At 45.3% G+C, this 22,530-nt stretch overlaps 1 long non-coding RNA gene across 1 annotated transcript in view; it reads left to right on the forward strand.

Annotated features, from left to right (window-relative positions):
* Window positions 1–17,036, forward strand: part of LOC126502436 (uncharacterized) — a 48,740-nt gene extending 31,704 nt beyond the window's left edge. Inside the window, exon 6 of the long non-coding RNA XR_007591933.1 lies at window positions 16,086–17,036. This is a non-coding gene — a long non-coding RNA (uncharacterized lncRNA). The remainder of the gene's footprint in view (window positions 1–16,085) is intronic.
* The last annotated feature ends 5,494 nt before the right edge of the window (window positions 17,037–22,530 follow it).

Below are 22,530 nucleotides of genomic sequence, written 5' to 3' on the forward strand. Positions count from 1 at the left end.
ACAGATGTGGGTAATTTTTATCATACTTGTGCTGAGAAATAATAGAAAAATAAGGAACGAAGAGGGCAGGGAGCAGAGCAACACTCCTGAAAATGAACCTCAAGTTATTCTAGGTTCTATCCCGCGTTTTCAACAGAGGTCACGGTTTCTAAGGGGGAATATCTCTCCTGTGAAAGCAGGCAGTATTCAACACGCGAGAGCAACACCGTCAACGTAATCCTTTGATAAATGCAGTAACTAAAACCAACATGTACGGTTTCCTAAGCACTATACGTGCTAAATTAATTACCTGGCTACAATCCTAGATTAAATCTACAGTTGTAGCCTACTCCCCCTGTCGGATGAGGAGCCAGACCCAGGGAATGTGGGCAGTTTGTCCAAGGGACGCAATGGTGTGGTAGAGTCTCAGACTGACTTGAAACAGTCCAACTTCAGATGCCGCAGTGAGGCAGCCCAGAGCATCTGATGGTGACCGGTGACAACACCTGAAGAGAGGGGTGACAGGGACATCCAAGCGGAATGTGGGGCCCGGAGAATCTACCGGGAGAATGGTTGCTGATACTCTTGGGGAATTTGGGAAAGATACACCAAGTCTTGACTTATTTTAAATACTCAAATAACACGCTTTAGAGCTTTTACTTTGAAACACACAATGAATGTATATAAGTGTGTGTGCACATACAGATATGTGTATACTCTTTAATTGCTTAATTATTGAACATTCATAAATCTGTGGCAAATACATTGTTGTATTAAGAATCAGGAAACCCATCAGCCAATTCCAGCCTCCTGCTTGTATTATCATTTATAAAGATATGGTAATCAGTCCCATGGGGGGGGGTCACCCAAGGCCTCCATGGGTCTCCTTGACAGGTGGTCTCCCTGGGTGCGAGACAGATACATCATGCCGAGAGAGTTTGGGTATAGAGTTTATTTAGTGGGTTATGGAGGGGAAAAGGAAGGGGGAAGTGAAGGAAGGGAAGAAGGGAGAAAATGAGGGGAGGGGGAAGGGAGTAGTATCTCTTTAGAAGAGGGATGGGAAGAGAGCAGGCAGAAGAGGAGGTAGGAGATCCTTTGCCTTGGTGGAGGTGGGGGAAGGTTGGGAGTGGGCGGAGCTTGTCTCTTAAAGGGTCAGAGTACCCAGGTGACAGACCAGGCCAGCAGATTATAACACCATGTGTTTGGTAGATAATGCTTGATTGGTATGCAGGATGGGGGTGTCTTTGCACATTGCCTATGTTTCCTTGGCGTAGCAGAGTTAAATAGTTACAACAGAGGCCCCCAAAGCACAGTTCCTGACACTGTAGAAAGCACTGGCAAGCCCCACCTCAGCTGCCTCTTTTCTCCTCCAGGAACAGCGGCTCCCATAAACTCTACACCCATTTGCCTTTTAAGAAAACCTCTTATTTCACACATTGACTGTAAGATGTGTCAATAAACCAGGAGGACAGATTCCTCGGTGATGTTTGCCATGCATATCTACTGGTGGTGGCTGGGGAACAATACCTCTTTGCCTGTGTAGTGTGTGTAGTGGCCGTTGATGCACACAGGTAACATTTATAGATGTGTTGCTATTTTGAATAAAGCAGCAACTACAAAATTCTCAGTATAATTTCTGATGACCACATATGGGAAATCACCTGGGGCCAGAGAGATATCTCAGTAGTAAAGCTTACCTTGCAAACCCGACGCCTTGAGTTCATTCTCAGAACCCACATGAAGGTGGAGGGATAGAACCAGCTCCTGCCATCTGTACTCCCTGTCCCCACCCCGTGCACACACTCAGCATAATAAATTTTAAGAATTAAAGCCCAGGTATTTCCCTGCAACATGTATTTAGAATATTTATGTCACGGGGTGTTTGTTCCCATGCCTCCTGGCTACTCCATTAGCTTCTGCCTATTACTGAACCATATAAATGAACCCTACATTCTGCACATGAGACCCCTGAGCAGCCCTCTCTTTGAGCTAGAATAATGTCTGTCTTACAAGAATTAGTCATTCCTTAAATACTTGGCTGGACTTGTGGTAAAGCCATTCTTTTCTAGATACGTTTGAGTGAATATTTTATTAAATATGTATTCTGCTCCTCTGAATGGTCATTCTACTTCTACAATGTTTTTCTAGACATTTTATTAACATCTTGCATTCTGGTTGGAAATCATTTTATCATTTACATCTCATCAGATATGACATTAAGTTTCTATCCTTCCCCTCCAGATGGTCTTCTGTTGCTCTCCGTCTGGTTTCGCTTTAGTCAGAGACAACACCTGGTGTGCCTTCCCTCCTTTGACTTCTGCTCCCAGTAGAACCCATGCTGGTGATTTTTCTCTGCACGCCTTACAGTGCGTTTCCTGCTGTCATTGGGTGGCTGTGTCCGTCAGGCTACGTTGACAGTGTTGGCCAATTCTTCCCTGTCTTCAGGTGTTTCTGTTAGTTACCATCGGTGCTTCCGGTTGTGACATTGGCTAGTGTGATCAGTGTGCAGCTTCAGTAGTGTTCGTCAAGCTCATCGTGTCCTTCCCCATGACATTTCTCTTTTAATCAATGCATCTTTACATTTGCACACACATCTGACTTAGGTCACATGCAAGCCTGTGTTTTACGTTGTCAATGATTTGAGCCTCGATTTTTATTCCATCTGATAGTTTAGAGTTTTGTTCTGTTTCTGTGGTGCTGGAGGTGGAAGCCAGGGTCTCACACCGGCGAGGCCAGTGTTCTCCTGCTGAACTACACCCTCAGCTCTTCAAGGGCTTTGTCTTTTCATTTTAGGGTATCTCACTTGTTCACACTCAATATGGATATTAGTGAGGGCTAAGTGTAAAGTTACCACTTTGGTCCTTGGTTCCCGTCTGTCTTATTGCTTATTTGTTAAAAACAAAACAAAACAACCCACCCTCTTATATTCCATTTTGAGCTGTGTAAACTTTTGTCTCACTGTTTCCCTTGTTAGCTAATAGCTTGAAATCCGTACTTTGTCAAGCGGGTGGTTGGTTACAGGTTATAGTTTATATTTAACTCACCTCACCATAGTCCATTTATTAGTATACTTACCACTTACATATGGAATAAGGACTTTATCATGCTACACATTTATTCTTCCATAATTGTTCTATTGTAACCACACCTTTTCGTGTATGCATGCAAGGCTTCCTGTTGACGCTTACCCTATGCTTCCTCTCTTCTCTCTCTCCACCCCTGCCATCTTCCCCCCTCCTTTCCCCATTTCCCAGTTCCCTTCCTCACATTTTTATCCTTTTGTAAGCTGTGTGATCACTGTTTAGAGTGAAGAACGATTAATACAAACCCAGAGAGAGAAAATGGGGTTCAATTTGAAGGTCAGAAAAGCAAAACAGCCAGTCACTGGCTTTTACTTCTACCTCAGACGGAAATGGCGATCCTGCCTCCAGGAGTCTCAGAATGAGACTGAGCCTGAGGGTTGTCTCCTCCTGCTTTTTTTTTTTTTTCCCTTGGACTAAGTTTATTATATAGAATTTCAGTAGCACCTTTTTAACTCCCAAGACTAGAAAGACATAAGTCAATCCACTCTTCCAAGCCTTCTATTTTTACAATGGGGAAGCCTAGTTTAGAGATGAATGTCAAATTCAGGATAGAAAAATGAATTCCGTAATCAATAAGTAGGACTACAACAGACCCCCCCATTCAATTAGTAAATTGGAATTATGAAAAATTGTTGGGCCAGGGTAACTTTTTTACAGGACTACAACAGGTTCCATCTCCTGGCTGCTTTGAACAGGTCTGCCTATGTGTGCTCTAAGCCTGAGACCTTTTGACTCCCCTATCCACGGGACCTGAATAGGCCTCTTCTCTGACTTTTAAAAACCAAAACCAAGCAAAACTCTCACAGATTTCATACTCAGAGTGCAAGCCAATTGCACTCCTCCTGCTTTATATTCCTCTCTAGTTCTGGGATTACGGGTGTGCACCACTACCGCCTGGTTTCTATGGCAAACTAGTGTGGCTACTGGGATTAAAGGTGTGTGTCATTGATACCTGGTCTGTAAAGCTGGCCAGTGTGGCTGTTTTATTTTTTTGATTTTCAAGCAAACTTTATTTCTTGAAGTACAAATGAAATGCCACTACAGTAGAGCGAGCTGCTGGAGCCCGGAGGTTTGCCTGTGGGTGCACAACTGAAGAAGATGTCTGCCCCTCCCCCAGAACCCACCAGTCTCCATAGCTCAGCAGGAAGCTCCTTCCAGATCCATGGTTGACTGTTGATAGGCCCAATCTTTGTAGCCACAGTGCAGGCAACCCCAGCTGCTGTGAGATTGGGTTTGCAATGGCTGTGCCGGGGCCCAGAGGTCAGACTTTCACAGACTTTCTTAGATTCTTTCTCTCCCTCTTCTGTGTTGTTCCCTGAGCCTCAGGCAACATGGTTCAAATGTCCTCAGCTCAGGCATCCCCTTGAGCATCCATGAATTCTGCTATCACCACCGTTTGCCTCAAGGAGAAGCTTCCTTCCCAAGGAAGGCTGAGGTGAGCATCTGTCACCAGATATCAACATAAATATTTAGGAGGTAGCTTGGCTCCAATTCATTTTGTTATTTATGCTGTGAACCTCGCATAATTTAAAAGTATTTTTTGTTTAAACAACGAGATTTAAGGGTAAATTGTAGGAAAAATATATCTGTTATATGATTACTAACTTTCTCATCCCTTGTGTAGATTCATAATTCTATCTGGAATTGTTTCCTTGTCCCAGAAGGTACCAGAGCCAACTTGTCTCAGTTTCATACATTTGAAAAGGAACTCTTTAATTTCTTTTTATTTTAATATTTTTATAGATACAGAATTATCTGATGCCTATTTTCTTTTATACCTTAGAAGTCCCATGCCATTGTCTGCTTACTTATACTGGAAAGTTGAAAACAATTATTTTTAATTATTGTTTGCATGAATGTCTGTATATGAGTATGTGGACATATGTGCAGTTGCCCACACAGCCAGAAGAGCCTAGGAGCTGGAGTTACAGACAGTTGTGAGTCACCATGTGGGTGCTGGGAACTGAACTCTGGTCCTCTGTAAGAGCAGTATGTCCTCCTAAACACTGAGCCATCTCTCCAGCTCCGGGGGGGGGGGGTCTCTTTAAGATTTTCTGTTTTATGGATTTTGAATAATTTCTTATATTTTGTTGCTTACTTCATGTTCCCTCTGATTGGGAGATCATCAAGTTTCCTCCTGTATGTGTGTGTGTGGCAGGGTGCAAAAGACAAAAGTTTCAGTCATTATTTAAAAACACCTTTCCCTGTCTCTTGGACAGTTTATCATACTGTATCTACCTAAAATCATCTACAATACATTCTAAGCCTTTATATACACATGCACATATAGTTTAAAGGAAAATCTCCTGTCTGGCTAGACAATGTTCCCCCCAAGAACTATAGGCCTCAACACTGAGCGTGAGAAGTCCTCTGTTGAGTTCTTGGTCATGGTTGTCCAAGAGGCTCCCAAAACTTTATAAGCCCAATTGCCTTTGGTTGACTCCCCCAAAAGATCTTCACCTACAGAATCTAAACATACTAACGTGGGTACACGGCCAGAAGAATGTTTCAAAAACTTACTTCAAAAAAACGACCATGAAGATTCTTAAAGTTAAAGAAGAGGCAAGAAGCAAATGAGGTCTACTCAGAACCTAGAGAGGGGATTAACAAACACAGGCAAAAGTTAGCAAAATGGGTGAGAATATGAGCAATATGCATCGTCGGTATGGATTAACTTTTCTTTTGTTTGTCTGTTTGAGTTTTCAAGACAGGGTTTCTCTGCATACAGTCCTTGTCCTCCTGTGTAGCGCCTGCACTACGGGATGGTACACGGGCCAGGAACTAAGCTGGAGACGTAAAAACACAGGCACACAGACAAAGACACTGGGACACGGGCCATCCTTGAGACAAGAATGCCAAGAATGCCCACTTTATTGTGCTCAGGGGCAGTTTATGTAGGGCTCTGGCCACGCCCCAGCTCTCGGGATCTCTCAGCTGCAGACTCATCAGAACCTACACCCTACCGTCAGGGTCTTGTGCTCAGAGCAGCTGCAGGCTGCTCAGAGCAAAGGGAAACAAATTGTTTACAAGAAATTCAGGGTCTGGTGGTCTGTAGTCCCCAACAGTCCTGGAACTCACTCTGATGACCAGGCTGGCCTTGAATTTACAGAGATCCTCCTGCCTCTGCCTCCTGAGTGCTCGGATTAAAGGCGATCTGTAGCAAATTAAACAAAAAGTGTGGGAAAACAGCGCCAGTGGGCTTTCCTAAGCAGAGACTTACAAAAGAGATGTAAAGTCTATAAGGTTGAGAGACATAAAAGCTTAAGTTGTTCATCTAAGAAAATGTTTTTAGGCCTGAAAGATATTTTTAGGATGGTAATACAAGTTATGACAGGAAGCGGTTTAAGTACAAAATTTTGAACTAGTCAAGATAGGGTCAATCATAGAATAATTTCTCCAAATTTGCCAAATAGAAATGGACAGCCTGCAGGCACTGTTCCTACCCTTTCTTGAAAATAAAACAGGTTAGCTCTTCAGTAATGTGTGTAAAAGAAGCAAATGTGTAACAGAAAGACAACAATCTCCCTTACTACTTCATGTAGCACATAGGCACTGAGTATTATTCTGTTCTCCCGGTAGATACGTATAAACCTGACCAATAGGGATGCACATATTCACAAATAAAAGATTAGCTCAACCATGTTCTCTTTGTAAATTTATCACATTGCTTTAATAATTAAAAAATATAATTTTAAAGATCCTAATATTTTCTCTGCTTAAATACAAACACCCACACTTAAACCTGTATATATTTGTAGAAACTGTAAGCTTTCTCCCACTCTCTCGAAACTGTAATGTCCCTCTGTCCCTCCCTCTCCATCCTCTCACCACCCCAGTCCTGTACACTTGATTGCAAGGGACATAATTCAAGACCTCTGTGGAAGTCTGCAGTACCGAACTCCACCAACAGGTATCTATGTCAATAGACACACAACCAAGTTTAGTTCACCTGTGTGCTGGTCACAGTGAGTGGTGAACAACAATGTCTCATAGTGCAGTGGAGAAAGTGTTCTAAGACTGTGTAATGATGGGCGCAATCCCACTGCCTCAGTTTTGCACTGCACCCACCATGTCTGCCACCTGCTGAAAACTAAGTATGGACACACAAACTGGAATATATGAATACTTAACATACAGGAATCAAATTCAAATTCTCGTCTAGAAAAGGTCTGTGCACATGCATGTTCGCCGTAGTTTTCAGGTAGCAGTGGCTTCTTCCAAAGCTCCACCCAGTCCTCCAGCACGAGACGAGTCCCCTCCTCGACCCTACTGCTCACAGTTCTGCCGTAGATCTGCTCCGAGGCTGTCTTCATGACCATCCTCTGTCCACACATCACTCTCTGGTGGTTCTCACGTCTCGGGGCTCTTCACCTGCAGTCCCCGAAGCTACCAGAACCCGACAGCTGCTCAGTAGATGAGGGTGGGTTCTGATCTCCCGTCCTCATTGGCGGAGCACAGCCGTCCAAGTAGAAACAGAGACTTCGACCCTTATCTTCAGGCACTACAAATTTCAACTTATTTTCAGGCAAGTTAGTTGAACACACGACTCCCCCAGGGCAGGAGGCTAGGGTGGGAGGTGTGGTATCACTCAGTGGACAGAAATAGAGGTGAGTCAGTCTGGTGCCCACATGTGCTGTGAATGCTGGCAGCCAGCCAGAAAGCAGGTCTCAATTAAGCAGATGAGGCCAAAGAAAGCACACATGAGACCCAGGCACCTCACCCGAATTCCAGTGCAGTTTTTGCATACACCCCTGGCACCAGGCAGGAGGCCTCAGGAGATGTGTGTGTTTGTATGTGTGTGCCTGTGTCTCTGTATGTGTGTCTGTATGTGTGTGCCTGTGTGTGTGTGTGTCTGTACCTGTGTCTGTATGTGTGTGCCTGTGTGTGTATGTGTGTATGTCTGTATGTGTGTGCCTGTGTGTGTGTATGTCTGTATGTGTGTGTCTGTATGTGTGTGCCTGTGTCTGTGTGTGTCTGTATGTGTGTGCCTGTGTCTCTGTGTGTGTGTCTGTATGTGTGTGCCTGTGTCTCTGTGTGTCTGTATATGTGTGCCTGTGTCTGTATGTGTGTGCCTGCGTATCTGTGTGTGTGTCTGTATGTGTGTGCCTGTGTCTCTGTGTGTGTCTCTGTGTGTGTCTCTGTGTGTGTGTGCATGCACATGTCTGCATAGCGAGGTGCAGTCCTGTGTCCATCCGGAAAATCCATCTCATTGAGGGCAGCGGTAGTCCTGTCTTGTCAGGACCACAATGGTTTCTTTTTAGAGACAGGGAGAGCACCTGAGAAGTGACTTAGCAGACACATGGGTCACATCCAATCAGTGGCTCCCAAGTGTAGACAAGCAGCCTTCTGTGCTCATCTATCCCCGTGCCCAGGCCCTGGAATTGCCTCTCATTCCTGAATCCTGCTGAATAATGGCCTCTCCTCCCCAGGCCTGCAGGAGCACTGCAGAGGAAACAGTAGAGCTGAGCTCACCGGTCCAGAAATGCTAACCAGATGATGGGAAAAACGCTTCGCCAAAGTAAGAGTTCTGGGGATGTTAAAGAGCCCACATAATCTCATAAGCAGTGTTTTTGAGGCTCAGTTCCTAGGTAGGGCCGGCAAGAGTGTTCACCACTCTTCCGCTGTCGCTTTGATAACTCCTCCCTAGCTCCCTTGCTTTTGTTCTTGTGAGGGAATATAAGACTTCCCTTTTAAACAAATCAGTAAATGTTAGGGTTGAAGGGAAGGAAATACCTTGTGAACACATACATACACACACATACACACATGCACACAGATACACTCACATACACACACACGCACACACACACATACACAGGGGTGTGGGGTGATTTTAAAAATCTGTAAAGGTCAGCTCTCAGGAGGCAGAGACAGGTGGGTTGCTGGAAGTCACTTTGGGCCGAGACACTGGACAGGAGGACAGAGGCTTCCCCATCACGGTCAGCAGTGAGTGGTCTCGCCTCTCTGAAGACTACGATCCTGAGGGAAGGTACCAGGTTTCACGAGCAGCACAGTTTGCTCATGACTGAACCCTTCAATCTGACTCTGACCATGACGCCGGTCAGATGTGCGTACATTCTGACACCACTGCTGTGCTGGGGGCAGAGCTCTGTGCTTCATAGTTATTTTTAATTAGTTAACAAAGTCGTTTCCCATAGTGCACCTGTGGGAAAGAGCGTTCACAGGCCAAAACTAGTTCTCACCTGAGTGAGGATGACTGAGGCTTTGGACACGGCTGCTCTTGCAGAGGACCAAGGGTTAATTCTTAGCATCCACATGTAGGTTCACTTCCTGTGTGTACTGTGGCTCTACCCCCAGAGAAATCTAATGTCCTGTTCTGTTACTGCATGCAGCTGTAACACATACACGCAGACAGAACACCCTACATCAAAAATGAAATTTTAAAAACCCTAAATGAGAATGCTTAATATTAGCAGAGGCCCAACTTCAAGTAATTTTTTTAAAAATATTTATTTATTTATTATGTATACAGTATTCTGTCTGTGTGTATGTCTGCAGGCCAGAAGAGGTCACCAGACCCCATTACAGATGGTTGTGAGCCACCATATGGTTGCTAGGAATTGAACTCAGGATCTTTGGAAGAACAGTCAGTGCTCTTAACCTCTGAGCCATTTCTCCAGCCCCTTCAAGTAATTTTTTAAAAATATTTTTTCTCTTTGGTTGTTATATTTTTGAACATTCCGTATTCTATGCCCAGTGCCTCTGAGCCCAGATTTTAGGTCTGGCATATGTTATTACGTGTAAACCAAACGAATGCGTCTTTCTTAGTGTCACCGCTATGGACTGGGGTAGGTAAAGGCCTCTCCAGGTTCTGAGGTGCCATACTGGAAGGCAGTTCTTCAGGGGGCTCTTTCTTCCTACACCTAGAACAGGACCCAGGACTGACGATCCAGGGAACGCTCGTGTGATGATGGCTTTGTGTAGAGATAGAGGTTTAATGAACTGTTGAATTAGGAGCGGCGGCAGGGCTGCGTCCCCGGCACCCGGCTGCCCGCATGGCTAGCTTATGCCCAGAAATAATTACACGGAAACTGTATTCTTTCAAACACTGCCTGGCCCGGCTAGTTCCAGTTTCTTATTGGCTAGCTCTTACATATTGTTCTAACCCATTTCTAATATTCTGTGTAGCCCACGAGCTGGCTTACCAGAGAGGATCTTAACCTGCATCTGTCTGGAGTGGGAGCATCATGGCGACTCCTCTACTAAGCTTCTTTTTCCCAGCATTCTCTTCTGTTTACTCCACCTACCTAATTTTCTGTCCTATGAGGGCCGAGGCAGTTTCTTTATTATTAACCAATGAAAGCAACAGATAAGATACAAGACCCACCTCCATCAATGAACTGGACAGTTGCTGTCAGGATCCACAGAGGACTCACTGCAGGATCTCCCACAAACATCAAAGACGGACGTCTGCGCTCCAGGACGGCGCAAAGCTCATTTCACACATCCTCTCTTCAGCTCCGCCCTAGATTATTCATAAAGCTGCGTGCAACTGAGTAAATAGTTGTTGTGCTGTGTTGTTCCCAGAACAAAGACAAGAAAAAAATTCTGAACACATTTGGTACAGATGTAGCTTCTTGGCAAATATTTGTATCTGTGGTTGGTTGAATCCACGGATGTGGGGAACCCACTGATAGAGATGACTGAAATCCCCTCTTCTCCTTGGCCAAAGCTTGCCCGATGTTTCTCTCAGTAGATCTTCTCTGCATAAGTGAGTATGGGAGAGACAGAATGAGACCACAGAGTAGGAAGGAGGTTTCGTGGAAAAGGTGCCTCAGAAGACAGGGGTCAAGGCCGTGGTACGAACAAACCTCCCAAGATGCGTCGACAAATGACAAGATCGTGTGGGCCGGAGGCTGCCCTGGAGGTCTGTGAGGTCTCTGGGTGGGACACTCATTTGCCCTGAGGGAGGAAGTCAGACCGAGGCAGCTGCAACAGAAGAAAACCCTGAGTTTGTAGAGGGCAATGGCGCCTTGAACGTGCCTCAGAAAAGTTTCTCGAGCTTTGATGGAGCTCGTGCTTATCCACGGGTGTGTTTCTTTCCCTTTCTCTGGGGTGTGGGGTGGGGGCTGCAGAGGCTAGTAAAATCCAGTGCAGGCGGCCATTCTCCGTGGGCTCGCTCTCTTGATGGGGAGGACAACAGAAAGGGCTCCGCCACGGAGAAGGAACAAGTCTTAGACTCTACTCCCCCATGACTGTCTTCCTTAGGGACCAAAGAGAGGTTGTAACTGGGGGTTGGGGTGAAGATCACAGTGTGGAATTCCCAAGTGTGTGCCTCTTAGCTCCCGTGGTGGAAGGGTCCTCAGGGAGGAAGGAAGTTACAAAAATCCTTATAATTTTCCTTGACAGCAGAGAAGCTGTGTTCATCTTCCTGGGGAAAAAATGTGTTTCTGAAAGGAGCCTCTCAGAAAGTAGGCGTGGATAGAAGCTCAAAGTGTTCTTGGTAATCTAGAATGGCTGTCACTATTGTGTAGAGAACCCATCTCTTCTGGGACCTACTGACTCTTCCTCTCATGTCTTCCCGCAATCTTTCAAACCAGTGATTCCATCCCCTGTCAATCTTTCTTCACAGACTTCCCGAACCACTAACAGGTCTCTGAACAACAACAACAAAAAATAGGCTTTTGTCTCTATTTTTTCCTAATGAAAATCCCATAGATCTGAAATGTGCATGATTTTATTTGTTTACTTTTATATTTCATAAATGGACACATCTTTATGTTTTACTTGCTTGTTTACGCATGGCATTGGTTGCCATGGGGACAGTTCAAGTGTGCTCCCAGCAACAATTCTCTTCTGCTGTGGAAGCTTACTTCCAGCTTCATAATCTTTAAAAGACAAACTGTATTCTTTAGATAGTAATTTTTGGAAGTAGCTATATAGCAATATATTAAAAATTCAGAGAACAGATGCTAGCTTTTGTGTACTTATTACATGTGCATAAAAATAGACCCATGCATGAATATATATGTTTATACCTATAAATGTGCTGATACTTATAAATCTACATTTTCTATTAAGAAACATGTATATACACATATATATGCCCATGTATACATTTTTATGTTCTTCATTTAAACATTTTTGTACATATCCTAGAACATATGCAAAACAGTCTTAATGATAGTATTTTAAGTTGAAGTAGCATGTGACTTATTTAAGACATTTACAGCTTTATTTTCTATAGTTTTAAGGGTTACATATCTTAAAATCAAAATAAATATTCCAAGAAAGGAAAAAAACCATCATATTTAAATTTATGCCTATTTAGTAACAAATACATTATCACACATTCATTAATTTTGAGAAAATATAAAGATATGAATATAAATAATCACTTATATTAACTATACCCTCTAGTTATTAATAAATGAGAATAAATTAAATATAGCCATTTTACTTTCTAATGAAATAAGTAAGCAACAAATGCCCATCCTCATACAGAATGTTTGAGCAGTAGGTGTCTGTACATAACTAGTCTATTTTATAGTGTTTCCCTGTGGAGTTAATTGGTCTGTGCTGCAGAGCCAGCCATGGTGAGAAGTGCTGGCAGGGTGGTCACTTAAACAGCCTCCTTTCCTCCTTTTCATTTTATTTTCTCTTTTCAGTCTTCAAATTTCTATCTAGTTATGAGTTTATTCTTATTTCTGATGTTTAATAAAAAAGAAAAGATAATTTACAATAACTCTTATATTGATATCTGAATTGTCTCAGAGAAGATGAAAGATATGGGATGGGTTGATAGGATACGATAAAAAACAAACAATGAAACATACCGGACATTGATGAAATGCTCATCCCCTTCCTCCTCCTCTTCCCCTTCCTCCTGTTCCTTCTCCTCCCCCTTTCTCTTCCTTTACTTCTCCTCCTCTCTCCTCACCCCTACTGACCCCCCCCCTCATATTTACCCACTGCTGGATGCTGTGGAGAAGTCTCTCCAGTACTCCAGCCCCTGACCCGAACACTCTGCTTGCAGATAGCTCTGTGTTTAATTTGTTTGTCCTTGGTATCCAGTCAAGATGGCAGCTGTACCAGGAACAAATGCAGAAGTCAGCCTCTGTCTGCCTAGCTGCTTCAGTTCGTAAGTTTCTCTTGATGGAAACTGAGTGTGGCTCATGGGCAGTTGGAAAGAGGAAGACACAACTAAGGGGAAACCGGGCCCCAGCCGCCAGGCTGAGCAGCAACCCAGCCTGGGAAGGGTGCTAAACCAGCCTGTCTCCTCCTTCGTGAACTTGAAAGCCATTTCATGGTAAAGACAAACTGGTGTAGAAGGAGGAGGCTTATTTGTCTTGGCTGCCCAGAACCGAAAAAACTGCACAGAAGCTCTATTAATTAAATCACTGCTTGGCCCCTTAGCTCTAAGTTCTTATTGGCTAACTCTTATATCTTAATTTAACCCATTTCTAGTAATCTGTGTATCACCAGGAGGTCCTGGCCAACCAGCAAAGTTTCAGTGCATCTGTCTCCTATGGGGCCTCCATGGTTTCTCCTTGACTCCACCTCCTTTCTCCCAGCATTCAGTTTAGTGTTCCTTGCCTAGCTCTACTCTACCTTATCAGTCCAAACCAGTTTCTTTATTCAGGGCATAGGGCAGGATGAAGCTGTGTTTGTGGATGAAGGAAGGGGCCGGTGTTTTCTGTGTCAGATGGCTTTTCTCTCTTTAAGCAGGCTACATTTTCAGAACACCCATCCTTCTATCTCTCAAGCCTTTTCCCCCTTCATAATTGTGACCTCCTGTACGATGGGGAAAGAATCCCTCCTGTGCCTTGTGGCCATGGTTCTGAGATTAGCATCCCCAGAGGATGCCCGTGATCTCTCCTGTAGGATCCCATGTTTCAGGATGCCCAGCTCCACTCTGAGACTTAAATCAGCTGGGCAATAGATGGCTGGAGACTCATCTTACAGCATCCGAGTCTGTTGCCAGGCTGTGCTAAATACTGGGCGGCTTCCCTTTGCAAATTATTTTCATGAGTTTAAACAATCACAGCAGTGATTAAATGCCGTTATGAATTCCAAAGTGCAACTTTGAGACGGAATTCCAAATACCTGCTTCTAATGGGTCAATTCATTCTCCTGAATAAACAAATACCAGAGTTCAGAAAAGGGGTCAGAAGCAGCATTGCCATTATTTCTGAAGAGTGGGGTTTTAAACTGTCTTAATTTGCCAAAGAGCTGCATGAAGCCAACCCAAAAGAACAAATTAGTCCTTAAATCAAGTTCCTCCCACTTTAGAGTTGCTTGTTTATTTTCTTTTCAAGAGTGAGGTCTCCATGTAATTGCTCCGTTAGAACCAATCTATGCTTCTTCCTCGACGGTCAACAAGTCTGATCTTTGTTAATGACGCGCCCACTTGTTCTCTCACGTCTTCATTACTAAAAGTCCTCGGGATTACGTACGCCAAGGACCGAAGTAGGGAAAAATCACCTTAGTTCTCGGGCACATCACTTCTAGCTGCTGTAGAATATAAAACCGAAAGGCAGGCGTGTTTTAGGCTGCACGGGGCAGACAGCACGGGAGGAGATAAGAAGGGACGAGGGTGCAGCTTTAGCTCACTATTGGTTGCTATAACAAAATACCTAAGGCTGATTAATTTATGAAGAGGTTTACCTGCCCTCGTGGTCCGGAGAGGGTGGTGTCCAAGAGCTTGCCAGTGGCTGTGGGGTACCGCAGTCAGTCTCTAGGGAGGACCTTCTTGCTGCACCCTAACAGAGAGACAGCACACATGCCTGTCGGCCGCAGGTCCCTCTTTTTCTTCTTAGAAAAAGCCATCCCTGCTATAGAGGAACTCTACTCCCATGAGCTCATCATAGCTTGATTATCTCCTGAGCCTCTACCCCAAATACCACGTACAGATGAATTTGAAGATTAAGTTTCTAGTATATAAATTGGGGGGGCACTTTTAATCATAGTAGAAGGGGATCTGGGTCAGTGTCCTTGGGAAAGTGACTTTCATGGGTTTGTATAAGGAAAGTTGGGTGGCCAAGCAAAAGAAATGATGTAAGCAGACAAAGGAGATGGGGCCAGAGCCGGCGGTGGAGTGACAATGAAGCTGGAGGACTGGGCTGATAGGATGCTGTGGGGATGATGAGGTCAGAGAGCTCGTGGGGTGGATGGGTACCAATTGGATGAAGCTCCCCGGGCCATGTTAGGGCTCTTGATCTTCACTCGATGGACAGGAAGCAAGTGTGGAACTTGAGACAGCAATCTGACAGGACCCAGCTGCCTGCTGACGGGTTTCAGGCAGGCGGGGTTGGGTGTAGGAGCTCTGACTTGGGGGTGTGCTGTGAAGGCTGTGCTGACAGAGTCTGCCGAGGGACTGGAAGTGATAAAGATGGAGTGTGGGGTTGAGCAGCAGGAAAGGTGAGGTTCCATTTCCCAAAAAAAAAATCTCTGTTGTTTCTGGGATTCAGGAACAAAATTCTTGAAGACTGTGGTTAGTATTCTGTGTTCCATTAGCTTGACGGAACTCAGGAATGTGGTAGAAGGCAGTTTGAATGTATGGCTGAGAGTTTCTCTGTTTGTCCATGTAACCTGGAATTTTCCGTCCCGGGCTGCACTTGGACTGACCTACCATAGCTGCTTCCCTGGCTGAGGCCCTCCTGGGGAACCATGCTGGGTGTGTATGGGGGAAAGGGAGTTCAAAGCATTTGATTCTAGGTACCAACCTAGCCAGGGTGGTACGTGGCTGTGGGGATGGGTTACCTCTTGTGTGTTCTAGGCATTCCTTTCCCAACACCTAGCAGGTCCAGGAGAGGGATGGGAGAAGAGGAAGAAGATGAGATGGCACCCTTGGTCAGTCTTGTTCCCTTGTGCTGGCAATGCTCTAGGTTTAATACATAGGGTATGAGATAAAAACTTTAGAGAGGCCAGGTCAAAAATACAAATAAGCCAATTCCCCAAGGCTAAGAGGTCATGGATCTAAGAGGAGAGCCTACTATCACCAGTTTATTAGACCAGCATAATTTCTAGCTGCATTCTAAATACTTATCCTTATACCCACAGATAAGTGTAGCACTCCTCCCTCATCAAAAAGACTTCTTGCAACTGATGGAGACCACTACAGGAAACCACAGCTGGTGAAAATGAAAGGACCAACGGATTCTGGTATGCTCGGCTCCACCTGACCGCACTTAAGGCTCGGGGAAGATGGCAGAAGAGGGAGCAGAAAGACTGGAATAATCGGAAGACCAGGAAAGGGGCTATGAGATTGTGCCCCCTTGAAACCACAGGGAACTACACCCGTGATACCTTAACAATATGTCTGCCTAAACAAACCTTAAAGAAATACAATACCAATGGACATGCTAGCGTGGGAGGGGACATCTCATGGTACCCCACCCATAGCTGAAGAACTACAGGTAACTGCAGACTAACTACCGAGAGTGGGAGTCTTTCCCAGGGATGAGTCCCCAATAGGCTGTGGGTCTGCAGTCTTCCAGTCCTCCTCACTGTGATGGCTGATCTTCTTTGTCGGCAAGACTCGACCATCACCTTGGAAATACATCTGTGTGTTTGCTTCCAGGAAGCTTTGGCTGAGGAAGAGTGCCACTATCCCACGGGCTGGGCTTCCAGCTGAATGAAAAGGAAACAGTATCCTGGGCACCAGCTCAGTTGTGTCTGCCTCCTGAGGGACCATGTGACCTGTTACCTCACAGGCTCATACCACGCCTTCTCCTCCATGATGAGTTGAGTCCCTTCTGACCCTACAGCAACTAAACAAAATAACTAATCCTGTGTGAAAATGGCTGCAAAGGCAGGCTGTTGGTACCTTTATGCTAGGCTGTTGGTACCTCTATCCTGGGCTGTTGGTACCCTCTATCCTGGGCTGTTGGTACCTCTATGCTGGGCTGTTGGTACCCTCTATCCTGGGCTGTTGGTACCTCTATTCTGGGCTGTTGGTACCCTCTATCTGTTTGTATTTTCCATCCTCACGTGTTCTTTCCCATTAGAGGAAAATGCTACCAAATCATTTAAAAGTTTTAAACTCTAGTAAAACTTTCAGTGTTTACAAAGCCATTTAATACCTTCCACTCTGCTTCGGAGTTCAACATAATCCCTTAATTTATGTTGACATTCTTCTGGGAGGATGCGCTTGAGTCTTTTAGAAGGAGGAAAGCTTTCATTCTTTCCTGGAAAAAGATTTTCCCTCTTCCTGCTTCCCCATCCCTACCTGATGCTGACTGATTTTATAACGCTGGACATTTCCATTTAATTTGTTTGCAGAGTCTTTTAGACCCCTCAAGTATCAAACAAACACGCATGTCAACTTGTCTCCCTTAAGAAGCAATGGCCACACACTCTGTAGTCTCCTTGTCCTTAGTGCACAGGCTTTGGGGCCTCAAAGGCCCAGTTAGAGTCATTTCAAATCCCTTTAGAACAACTGACCCAGATTAGAAACCAGTGTGTCGGTGGGAGGGGCAGGAAGGAGAGGACGTGTCCCCAAAGGTCTTTTGTTTTAAGCCCAAACAGTCTCTTGAAAGGCCCTTTTGGAAGGGGAGGGGCTTTTTAAATTTTTCAAAATGTCTTTAGTGTCTTTCCAAGTCCAACTTCTTTGCTCATTGCTGGATCATTAACTCCATAGCACCAAACAAGCTGGGAAGTTCCCAAGGCTCCGGGAACAAAGGAGGGTGCTTCAAGTTGATCATCTAGGGTGTTAGCACCTGTATGGCTGCCCTGCCTTCCGTTCTAACCTTTCTCACGTAATAGCCACGGAAAAGCACCCCCTCCTCAGCACCTCCCAGCTTCACCGTATCCGGCAACAGAGCCCAGCTAATTGTGAGCATATGAGTGTTCGGCATCCAGTTTTATATTTAGTCCATGGCTCTGACAGGCCTTACTCAGCAGTTGCTAATCACGGAGGCATTAATTGCTCTTCTAGGATGCCAACAAGACGAAGGTTGCTTTCTTTCTAAAAGCAGCTGCAGAGCTGGGAAGTTGTGGTGTCTCTTTGTGGATTGTCCCTGTGACAGTTGTTTTATTTCTTTGTTGATTTTATTTTGTGGGGTTTTGTTGTTGTTGTTTGTTTGTTTGTTAATAGGCTCTAAGGAAAAAAAGAGAAAGAGAGAGAGAGAGAGAGAGAGAGAGAGAGAGAGAGAGAGAGAGAGAAACAAAGGCTATAGGATTAGCCCACAGAGGCCCCGTGCTGGCGTCTCACAGGAAAGCGAATCAGCGGTGTCTAGTTTCAGGGTAGCTTACTAAGATCATAATTCCAGACCACGGATGGCTCTCCCAGATGTCTTTGGTCAAGTTAATCACAGTTGCCTGAAGGTTGAGTCTCCAGGTAATCCATCATGGCGTAATTATAAATCAAGAGCTCCTTCTGCGTGAGACTCAGGAATGTTTGGTGCAGTCTGAGTCCTGGGACAGTTAGCACAGGGCTCCCAGACTTTATCTTTGCAGTTTTGCAACTGAAGCCAATTAAAGGACTCTTTCAGAAAGCCTGAAATAGCCTAAGAAGTTACACATACTGGAATATACAGTATCCTGACCCAGTCCTGGCACAATCCCTCCAATGGCTAAAGAATTCTGCTTTAAAATTATCATTATTATTATTGGTAGTAGAAGTAGTGGTGGTGGTGGTGGTGGTGGTGGTGTGTGTGTGTGAGAGAGAGAGAGAGAGAGATGTGGTGTGTGCTGTGGGGGGGGGGGGGGGTCCAGGGATTGAGCACAGTTACCACTGTTTGCATAGCAAATGTTTTACGCATTGAGCCATCCCATCAGCCCTGGGTGAGGATTTTCAGTCCTAGATGGTGAGTAGTTAGCATTGCATCCTGTGTGTCTTTGGTCAGGCCCCTGGGTGCTGGGAGTTCTTGCCAAGCACATTTTCCTGCTTCCTCTGCCTCTTTGTCCCAGTCCTACAAACCTTTGATTTGTGTTCTGTCTCTCCAGCTGGTGTTGATCTCTTCCCCGTACTCAGGGATGGTTTGGTTACAGGACTAGAAATGAAGAAAAACGAACTTCTAACCCACACCAAAGAACTCTCGCACCTAAAGCTCAACGCGCATGCATCCAACCTGATAAGATGCAGTTATGCGTTTCTACAGTCTCAGATTGCATGAATACCACATATGTCACTCAATCCAGAGTCAGTGACTGCTGCCAGCCCTTTTCACACACAAAGAAATGCAGAGATGAAGTGAGACATTGTCTGGAATATTCTCAAGTTAACAAATGTACAGACAGCCCTCGACCTCCAGTCTGGCTCTATGTGGCCAGCACATGCCATCGAGACGACCGTGGCTGGTGTTTGGTATTTTCATCACCATTTTGATGGCTTCCTGTGACCCACCAGCTAGAATTGCTGCCCTGGGTTCCCATACGCCCTGCCCATGCCCTGTGTCACCAGTTAGGAGACATTGCTCATTGCACGTCCCAATCTGAGCTTTCAGGGGCACCTCTTGTACCAGGTCAGAAGGGAATAGGCATAGAGGAAAACAAGAAACCGCCTTTCCTCTCAGATCATGGGTCACAGGCAGACTCAGTCCAGAGGCTTCTAGGTCCTCTGTTCTCTGGGTCCTGTTACTCTGCTCAGAGGATGTTGTACTGCAACAGACCTGCATCATGGCAGCCACACCCACGATAGTCCCAGGTAGGGATTTCATCCAGGGTTATTTGCAATTTCAAAGCCAGCTCTGTCTTGCTTCATTTCTCAGTTATGGCTTTATTTTCTTCTCATCTATATCACTGTGTTTTTTCTGCATGTCCGCACTCCGTCTAATCCCCTCCTTAGACTAGGAAGTGCCTCCCTTCTCTTCTTTACATTGCTTGCTTTGCAAAAAACAGTCACCTTTGGGAGGAGACTCACTGCTAATTGCCTTAGAGAACGAAACAAAACAAACAAGAAGCAAAATAAAACAGAAAACACCAAGCAGGCTGCCTGTGATCCTGCCAGGCATGGTGAAATTGATCACCGCACTGTGTTCCTGTACCCTTCCAGAGCCTCATGTGACAGCCACTGCAATCAACCAGACCAGACAGCATAGCGAGGGTGACAGAGTAATAACACCCCTATATGTTGTTTTAAATTTTTTTCTACGTCATTTATTTACTGGAGGGGATACATCACACAGTTCACCGTAGATGTCAGAGAACAACGTACAGGAGTCGCCTCCTTCCTTCCACCGGCTGTCTCGTCCCTTCATCTGCTAAACCATGGCAGGTCCAGAGTCTTTTGTTTGTTTTGTTACTAAATGTATTTTAAAGCAGCTCTTGTGATCAGTGCTCTCTGCTTTGGCCATAGTTTCTCTCTCCCTGTGAAGACCCTTTCTTGTGTAGCTGAGGTCAGGTGACCATAAAGGAATGCATGTCTAGGAATTCAGGACCAGCGAGAAGGGTCTTGCACCACTGGGAAGAAGGAACCAGCTTTGGAAAGTGTCAAAGCATGGAGCTACAGGGTGATGGCTAATCCAGTTCTGGTGCTGATGATGGAGAGGGTTTAAGGGTGTAGTCTAGTAAGTCAGCTTCCACTCACCTGCAGCATCTGGGCCTCTAGGGCTTCTACCCAACGTAAAATGAAACACATTTATGATAAAGTCCTGCCTTTTTAAAATTACTGCCCCACAGAGGGCTGCAGAGCTGCTCATGGGGATCACCAAACATTTGGAAACAATAAAAGGTGTCTGCCTGTGCAACAACCAGAATCCAGTCAAAATCAAATGGGAACCGATTCTGAGATATTTTGGCAGGGCTCACCCGTGCTGTACCACGCAGCTGCACTTGCAGCATTGCTTCTAAATGAGCACCTTATTCATTTCCCACTGTGTATGCCGTCATACTGCATGGCACCAGTGAAAACTGCCTGGAATTCCTCAGCTCAGTGTTGAGAAGATTGTATGTTAAGGCTACAGGTGATCTGAAGGGGAAAATATGGAGAGGGCTTTAGCTAGGAGGGGGGGAAGGAAGACAATGCAGAAGAGATGGAACGGGAAGGGGAAATAACACTAATGATGCTTTGTGTGTGTGTGTGTGTGTGTGTGTGTGTGTGTGTGTGTAAATACAAACGTATACCACTCAGGATGGTAATGCTCCCCACTAAAGATCCCAGCACCCCATCAAGAAAACTTCTCTTTGTAACGAACAGACCATCACAGAAAACCACGAGGTCTCCAAATGCAAAGCTGTGGAATCCAGTCCCCATGGACACATCTACAGCATACCTCCTGCACTGGAGGCTCTGGCTGGGGTCATTGCAGATCAGGGGGTGGGAAAATTTGTAGGAGCCAGAGGCAAAGGGAATCTGTGGTGAGATGGTGTCTCCTAGTAACGTCAGAAGCTATACCCAGAAAGTCTCACCAACAGTAAATAAGAGCTGAGCAAAGACGACGAACGATAGGCACACTAACGTGGATGAGAGTGGTAGGGGGAGGTGGGGCTGGGCAGGAGGTCTCAACCCTACACAAAGAACTACAGGCATCTATGAACTGCTCAGAGCAGGAGAAATCCTCTTCTCCAGGGAAGAGCACAGGGACTGGTTATCCAGTGCTGAATGGTTGACCCTGAAAACACACAAGTAACACAGAGAGCAGGTTGTACTTACATTCTTACGTATCTGGATCTGACAATTAGTGAACAAAGAGGTCATGAGTTTGGAAAAGATAAAAGTTTGTTAGTTTCTATTGCCATGTTGAAACGCCATGACCAAAAGCAACTTGGGGAGGAAAGGGTTTATTGGGCTTACACTTCTACACCTCTGTTCATCACTGAAGGAAGCCAGGACAAGAACCTGGAGGCAGCAGCTGATGCCAAGGTCACGGAGGTGTGCTGCTTGCTGGCTTGCTCCCCTAGCCTGCCTTCTTATAGAACCCAAGACCACCAACCCAGAGGTGGCATCACCCACAGTGGACTGGGCTGTCCCATGTTAATCATGAATTAAGAAAATGCCCTACAGGCTTGCCTGCAGCCTGGTCTCATGGAGGCATTTTCTCAACTGAGGCTTCCTCCTCTCAGAAGACTCTAGCTTCTGTCAAGCTAACATAAAAACGAGCCAGCACAAGGGGCAAACGAGAGGCTTTTCAGAAGAGAGGGAAAGGGATGTAATTATATAATCATCCCACAAAGCAGTGAGACAAGGGGACAAATCTGTTTCTTTCTCTGAGAAATGTTGTGAGTGTGTGAGTCACTGCACACTTGCTTTGGGAGTGGGCAGGCCGGACCTGCCTTCCCTTCTCTCTCAGATATTCCTGGAGTCATTTGAGGGAGTAATTTGTTCTTGGTAGATCATCCTTTGTTTCTGTTCCCTTTGCTGCCCCTCTCTACAGAAAGGCCTGCGTGTAACTTTAAACTGTTACTAGCTAGAGTCCACTATTCCAGGAAAAACGAAAGAGAGAAACATCAGCGGGGAGACCTGGCCCATAGGCTATCTTTAGATCTACAGACTGCGGAGCACCAGATAACATCAGAATGAATATCAAAGCAGTGGGCCTTTGCATGAGGGATGGTGGTTCAGAGC

The sequence above is a fragment of the Alexandromys fortis genome, unplaced genomic scaffold (genome assembly GCF_014885135.2).
Source record: "Alexandromys fortis isolate MF-2015 unplaced genomic scaffold, M_Fortis_MF-2015_v1.1 scaffold_1, whole genome shotgun sequence".
Classification (NCBI taxonomy): domain Eukaryota; kingdom Metazoa; phylum Chordata; class Mammalia; order Rodentia; family Cricetidae; genus Alexandromys; species Alexandromys fortis.